This window comes from Corylus avellana, chromosome ca3 (genome assembly GCF_901000735.1).
Source record: "Corylus avellana chromosome ca3, CavTom2PMs-1.0".
In the NCBI taxonomy this organism is placed as follows: domain Eukaryota; kingdom Viridiplantae; phylum Streptophyta; class Magnoliopsida; order Fagales; family Betulaceae; genus Corylus; species Corylus avellana.
The window spans coordinates 9,170,598-9,178,890 of record NC_081543.1 but is presented as its reverse complement, the minus strand read 5'-3'; the positions used below and the strand labels follow the sequence as shown (position 1 = coordinate 9,178,890).

At 35.0% G+C, this 8,293-nt stretch overlaps 1 non-coding gene across 1 annotated transcript; it reads right to left on the bottom strand.

Moving 5' to 3' along the window:
* Positions 1-3,845: 3,845 nt before the first annotated feature.
* LOC132176760 (small nucleolar RNA R71) lies at positions 3,846-3,952 on the bottom strand. Its single transcript, XR_009439613.1, has one exon. It is a non-coding gene; the product is annotated as a small nucleolar RNA R71 (small nucleolar RNA).
* Between the last annotated feature and the right edge of the window lie 4,341 nt (positions 3,953-8,293).

Genomic DNA, 8,293 nt, shown 5'->3' with positions numbered 1-8,293 from the left:
CATCATGTATCCTCACTTTAAGTCAATATCACGAAGAAGCAAGACTCCATTGTTTCGGCCAAATGCTCGGAGTCGACGAGCTGACGCTAACCCCTAGCGGTACGCGTTAACACGCACCACCGTTAATGCGAAAAACCAAGAAAAAATAGAAAGAAGAGAGGAAAGAGAACATAGTGTTTTTTGCTTGTCGTGTAGTGTTCAAAAGTTGGAAGAGAAATTAACAAATCAACAAACATTAAAGTGGTTATACATGTGCAAGGAAAAAAAGAGGCAGTAACGAACTAAACCTTTATGAAACAGAAACTATAACAAAACCATCACGCAGTGAGAAATTGCTTTGTTGAATGCCAATTTCAAATTTGAATTTTCTGCAGGCAGCCAGCATACAAACGAAGAGCACCTGATAAGTTTCTGTATCATGGCTCTTGGCCTTTAGCTTTTCTATATGTGCAATTTCACCCATCAATTTACATTTCACAATCTGGAAGAGATATCGGAAAAGCAGAACATCAATGGGACAATTTATTCAGGAGAAAGAATTATAATACTTTTCACCTTATGCGATTGAAAATTGACTTTCATAACAAATTAAGCGTCTATGTACTTGGTTGAGTTGTTTTAACTTTTCATCTGGTTCATATTTCGTGAAGAATTGTCTTTCTCAAATTGTCCCATTGATGTTCTGCTTTTCCGGTATCCCTTACAGATTGTGAAATGTAAATTGATGGGCTAAATTGCACATATAAAAAAGCAAAAGGCCAAGAGCCATGACACGGAAACTTATCAGGTACACTTCGTTTTTATGTTTGTTGCCTGTAGAAAATTTAAATTTAAGATTGGCATCCAACAAAGCAATTTCTCACTATGTGATGGTTTTGTCATAGTTTCTGTGTCATAAAGGTTCAGTTTGTTACTGCCTCTTTTTTTTCCTAGCACATGTATAACCACTTTAATGTTTGTTGATTTGTTAATTTCTCTTCCAACTACTGAATACTACGCAACAAACAAAAAACGCTTTGTTCTCTCTCCTCTCGCCTTTATATTTTTTCCTGGTTTTTCGCATTAACGGTGGTGCGTGTTAACACGTACCTAGGCCTGGGTATCGGTCAAAACGGTCCAGTTTTGGCTCTTATTAGTTATTGACCGATAATTTTTGGTTAAACGGTTTATTAACCGATACCAAACCAATAAGAATTTTAACCGAAATTATCGGTTATAACGGTATTCGGTTAAACCGGTTAACCGATAACCGTGAGCTTTATATTGATTTATTTTGTTGGGTCAAAAATGAGTTTTTTTGACTTTTGAGAGCCCAAATACTTTTTGTTGGGACCCAAATATTTGTTTTTGGCGCTAAAAATTGAAGCTTTTTTATATTGATCCACCACAACTTTTTTTTTATATTATAAAATACATTTTTCCAAAGCAAATGGACTAATTAACATAATAAATGCTAATTAGACTAACAAAACTAGTTAATGAAAAATGCTTTCATCAAAGACAAAGAAATCCCATCCAATGCCATCACTAAAAAAAAAAAATCAAACCTACCTAAACTCAAATTAAGATAAGATTATATAGGTATATATATAATTCCATAACTATATTATTTTGGCATCCATACTTAACGGTTTATATCGGTTAAACGGTTAACCGATATAAAATGTCTAACCGGACCGAACCGAACCGATAAGCATACCGGTATAAAAAATTTAACAAATAAGGATATCGGTATATCGGTTACGGTTAATATCGGTTCGGTCGAAACCGGTACACAGCCGATAATCGGTAATCGGTTATTCTGCCCACCCCTACGCGTACCGCTAGGGGTTAGTGTCGGCTCGTCGACTCCGAGCATTTGGCCTTTACGATGGAGTCTCGCTTCTTCGTGATATTGACTTAAAGTGAGGATACATGATGTTGAAGAACTCAACCAAGTAAATAAAAAGTTAAAACAATTCTATGCATAGATGCTTAATTTGTTATGAAAGTTGGTCAATTTTCAATCGCATAAGGTGAAAAGTACTATAGCTAGGTTAAGTTTTACTGTGCTTTCATAAATGGCCTTCATAGTTATAACTTGAACTAGTCGTTGTAGTCCCACCAAAAGATTAAAAAAACTAACACATTGGATGAAATATTTCCTCCTAGAAGCATCTATTGGCTTTGCGGTTTTGGATTTTTTCATGTCACAAGTAAATTTACACTTATCTTCCTAGCCAAATTCAGTGTGTTGGTCTTGTTAGTTCCATATTTTGAGCTTTTCAGCCTTGTGCCTAGGTAAGAGGAAAGGATAAATCTATATAAACCAATACTGAGATTTGAAATCTGATCCATGTTTCGTGAATAATTGTCTTTCTCCTAAATAAATTGTCCCATTGATGTTTTGCTTTTTTGGTATCTCTTCCAAATTGTGAAATGTAAATTGATGGGCTAAACTGCACTGATAGAAAAGCAAAAGGCAAAGAGCCATGACACAGAAACTTATCAGGTACACTTCCTTTTTATGTTTGCTACCTGTAGAAAATTCAAATTTGAGATTGGCATCCAACAAAGCAATTTCTCACTATGTGATGGTTTTGTCATAGTTTCTATGTCATAAAGGTTCAGTTTGTTACTGCCTATTTTTTTCCTAGCACATTTATAACCACTTTAATGTTTACTGATTTGTTAACTTATCTTCAACTATTGAATACTACACGACAAACAAAAAACGCTATGTTCTCTCTCCTCTCGCCTTTCGATTTTTTCCTGGTTTTTCGCATTAACGGTGGCGCATGTTACATGTACCGCTAGGGGTTAGCGTTGGCTTGTCGACTCCGAGCATTTGGCCTCTACGTTGGAGTCTCGCTTCTTCATTTTCTGTTCAAAAATCACTCAACTTTCGGAACTAGGTTCAGCTTAGATTTTTCAATTTGGTTATATTTTGTTTTTGTGCACTTAGAAAAAGAGAGAGAGAGAGAGAGAGAGAGAGAAAAAAAAGATTAAAAAAAAAAAAATTGTTACTGTTTTGCAGCTTCTGGCAAATCATCTTCCTCACACCAACGGAAGTGCGATCGAGCGCACACCTGTGGGGATCGAGCGCACTCGCAGCCAATGTAGCAGCATCAGACGCACCAGGCAGCAGCATCAGACGAATCAGCTCACCTGCCCTCAATCCCATCTACCTTGCGCTCAAGCGCACCAACACAATGGACAACACTTGCGGCAGATTAGTAGCTGAAAAAATTGCCAATTTTTTTTTTGGCCCATTTGTGCGTTTTTAGTTTTTGTTTGCATTTATTTTTGTAATTCTGTTTATTTTTGTGGTAATTGTGTTTTGTAGCTTAATTTAATTGTGTTAGTGCATGCTTGGTCGTCGATCTTTGAACCTGGAGCTAACACCCTTAGATCCCAAAATTGAAAGAACTTCTATAAGGAATCTAAGAACACCGATTGGGTCAGAAAATTCTGAAGCAATGGAAGAAATTTCGAAAAACTGGGAAGAAGCTAGGACCCTTAGGGGGTTGTTCGCACCCATCGCTACCAATCCTCCATCTTGCATATTGCTTGCGACTAATGCTACTCATTTTGATCTGAAACCCCATGTCATTCAACCGCTTCCCTCTTTTCATGGTTTAGAGAATGAGAATCCGTACAGTCATGTGAAGACATTCCTGGATATTTGTTCGACTTTTAGGTTTCAAGATTTATCTGAGGAGTCAGTTTGTCTTAGGTTGTTTTCTTTTTCCCTACATGATAGGGTGAAAGCCTGGCTAAAATCCAACATGCTCGAATCCATCACTTCTTAGGAAACCCTGGTCAACAAGTTCTTGAATAAATTCTTCCCAATGTCCAAGGTCAATGAATTCCGTTAGGAGATTAACGGTTTTACTCAGGAAGAGGAAGAGAAATTCTATGAAAGCTGGGAAAGATTTAAAGAATTAATTTTGAAATGCCCACCCCATGGATTTGAGACTTGGCGGCTCATTCAATTTTTCTATAATGGTTTGACTCAACTTAACTGTAACATGATTGAGTCCAAGAATGGTGGAGGTTTCTTAAGTCTTATAGGAGATGAAGCCTATAAATCTTTGGACAAATTGTCTGACAGTTCTCAACAGTGGGATTTTTCAAGTCGCCGGGATAAGTCATTTAAAATTCTGAAGAAGGGAGGCATCTATGAGGTAAAAGATGATGCTGATTTCAAATGGAAAGTCGAGGCTTTCACTCATAAGGTCGAAGCTCTCTTTGTGAGCCAATCAATTAATTCAACAAATGCTCACCAAGTTGAAGGATGTTCATATTGTACTAGCCCAATGCCCTGGCCCAAAATTGATCTTTTGCCGAGTGTTCGATGGAGCAAGTCAATGCCTTCAACGACTATAGGAAACCATCAAGTGGACCTTTTGCTGAGACCTATAATCCAGGGTGATAGAATCACCCCAATTTCTCTTGGAGGCAAAATCAACCACTGAATCAAGGATGAGCTTCTAATCATACTCAGAATCAATACCCTTCTGGATTTCCTTCACAGGTTCAGAATCATTTCTGCTCAGCTCATCAAGGCCAGCCTCCTGATTTTCAATCTACCACTCAAGTGCCACCATCTGCACCACAATCATCTTTGGAAGACACACTGAAAGCGTTCATGCAGCTAATTGGCCAACCTATACATGAGATTAAGAACTCCACCATGGTCAACACTCAAGCTATTGCCAAGATGGACGGGCAAATTGGCCAGTTAGCAAATCAATTGGGTGAAAGAGAGAAGGAAAAGTTTCCTAGTCAACATGTGCCTAAACCAAAATGGCAATTTGTTGTTGGAAGTTCTTCTGCCCCTACTCATGGGCAAGAACATGTGCAAGCCATTGTAGCACTGAGAAGTGAGATCAGGGAAACAAGTGAACAACCAAGTGTCTATGCCTACTAAAGATAACCAAGAGAGGGCAAAAGAGGAAAGAAGCCACAACACTCATGTGAAGGTTTCGGAGCCCAACTCTACCATTCCCATTGTTGATGATATAAACCGCACTCCCAAATGAGCCCGAACGTTTCCGAAGAAAATTATCAATGCCATTGAACAAAGGTCCAATTAGTTTCTATGAAGTGGAAATGAAGAGGTAAATTGTACACCAAAGAAAGGTGGACTAGGGCTTAAAAGATTAGAAGAATGGAACATAGCTGCAATATTAAAGCATACTTAGAACCTTTTTGCTTAATCCGATTCTCTTTGGGTAGCTTAGGTTAAGATGAACTTGCTAAAAGGGAGAAACTTTTGGCAACTTAAAATCCAACAAAATGCTACATAAATTGTAGGAAAATTCTTAAGTTGAAGGACTTAGCTACGAAGTTCTTGAAGTTCACGGTTGGAAATGAGAGCTCGTGTATCATCTCTTTATTAAATTTGGCAAACCCAATGGAACCTTAATTTTTCGAACTCGAACTCTAAAAATAGGCATATATTTTTAAGGTGCGTTTAACATTGTGATTGCATAGACAAAAAGTTCAATTTTAAATCAAATTACAGAAAATAGATTGTTTGGGATAGCATTTAAAAAATTGCAATTTGAAAATATAGAAAATCAACTATTTCAAATCGCAGGAAAAGAGTTGTTGTTGTTTTTTTTTTTTTTTTTTTTTTTAAAGGTTAAATTGCGATTTTAAATGTCAAACTACAATTTTGCCAAATACTTAATTGCATTTAAAAAAATCACATTTTTAAATCACACATTTTAAAATCCATATTTTTAAATTGCACTTTTTAAAATCGCATCAACCTTATTATTGCAAGGGAAAATAGTCGAACAAATTAAGCAAGAAGTTGACCGATTAATACCATTTCTCAATCATTTATAGGGGTGGGCAAATTAACCGTTTATCACCTACCGACCACCATCGAATCTTTAAAACGAATTGATAACCGACTTCCGGTAGTCAATAGGCGAAATAAAAATACTATTTCGACATCGATTCGGTTCGGTTTGTTAGGCAGTTGAAATTTATTTTTGTCAGTTAACCGACAATTAATCGACTTAACCAATTTTTCAAGTGAATTTTAAATTTTATCCGGTAGGTTTCTTTTTTGTGTTTTGGTTGTTCTTTTTTTAGTCCATATTCCATGAATTTACTTTTTCTTTTCATTTATAAAGCAAATGCTTTACTAATGTTATAATTACAAGAAAATTTATAAATCTTAACATAAAAACTTGTAATCGACTACTTATTTACTCAAAAATTGAAACTATTATTTGTCAATATAAAACCAGTTAATTAATTGACTTTCATGAATCGATAAGCAAAAATACTTCTACCGACAACGACACCGATACCGACCGAACTGATAGCCGGCCCTCCTCATCATTTTACCCTTTGGCCTTGGCATCACTGTCACTAATAATCTTACGTGTTGCGCATTTTGTGCACATTTTCACTCTGACAAACCTGTCCCTTACGAAACTTCAACGAACTTTCCTCCCACAAGCATCAAGGTGGTCCAGGATCTGCATCCCACACTAGCGAATGGAGCAGCGCCACGTGGCATCGAGATGTCCATTAATAAAATTCATGGCTTAAACCTAAATTGGTCCAGCCGATGCTCTTTTGTCCTCCCCAGGACCCCAGCTACCACTTGATCATATCCCAGGCCATGTGCTTTTCTTTCACGTCATGCTCATCTTCAATAATTCCGTGAAACCCATTTCTAAATGTGGCAATTTATATGCCGGTGGCACTTTTTTATATATTTTTTTAATTTTTTCTAAATATAATATAAGTATATAAATACTTAAATTTATATATTTATGTTAAAATAATTAAGCTTTATCCTTGCTCATAAAAAAAAAAAAAAAAAAGTGCTTCGCCCACGGCCCCCTATTAGAACAAAAATCATTTTATACCCAAATCTCAAATAACCCAAATTTGTTATTAAAAAAAATTAAGCATAAGCAATAGTAACATAAAAAAGTTCATAACGTAGTTAGACAGCTCTTTGCAGCTTCACCAAAATCATTTGTTTTGTTATTTTGAAGAGGTAATTTGACAAAAGTGGTTTAAATCTTTACTTTTCAGACTTACCATTTTAATCAAAATAAAATTGTGAGTAAACAGTATTTACTAAAGATAGTGAGTACTGTTCACTCACAAAATAAATAAAAAATAATATAAATTTTCTCTCTCCTTCCTTATTCTTTGAAAAAGTTAAAAATATATATATATATAAAGAAGTATTTGAAAAATAATATTTAAATGGAATAATAAAAGTTGATAATTAAAATAGTGAGGCTGTTGAGAGTGCTTTAAAAAAGTGGATAGTTAAAATAGAGAAAAATGTATTTTAGTTATTTTGGTGAATAAAATTTAGTGAACCTGCTAAGAATGTTAACGAATGAGCTGAAGCTATACAACTAAGAAGAAAAGACAGAATGTCAGGTTTTATTTTAATAGATATTTGAGTTGAAAAATTGGAACATATTAAAACCTAGTTATTCTGTTTTTTTTTTTTTTTCAATATTAACCCGATACTAATTTTATTTTTTATATATTAATTTAATCTTCTATTCAAACATATTTGTTTACCCTTGTATCCAAAATTTCTGAGTACGCCATGCCGGAAACCCTAAATAATGAAAAAATTGGATAAGTGTAAAATTGATCCTTGTGGTTGGCCAAAATTACAAATCACGTACTCTATAGTATAATTAAAAAATAATTTATAGGTCTATATAGTTGGCCTAAATTACAAATCACTCACCATGGTATAAAAAATAATTTATAGGTTCTCAAGGTATACCAAAATAACAGTTTACTCCTTAAAATCAATTTTTGTTAAGTAAGTTAACAAAATTGGTCACTTTGCCACGTCATACCCATTACCCAATAAAAACGTGATATATGTTATTATTAATTTTTGACTTTCAAAAATGACAATTATGATTTTTCACATCATTTTACAACGCCAGCTAAAATTACACATCAGCCATCACTCAACGTCGACATACTGTTACAGTAAATTAATCTAATCTCTTATATCCCAAAATTTTACTCCGTGTGTAATCTTCCCTCATCCTTATCTTCATCTTCCTCAGCCGCTTCACAAAATATATGTGACCATCAAACTCTCGCAAAATGCTCTCAAATCATGGGGGAGAAAAATGAAAATGAGAGAGGGTTATGCATAGAGTAAAATGTTGGGGATATAAGAGATTAGGTTAATTTAGTGTAGCAGTATGATGTGACAAAATAAAAAATAACAGATTCTGTTAAGTTACTTAACGGATATTGATTTTAGGAAGTAAATTGTTATTTTGGCCTA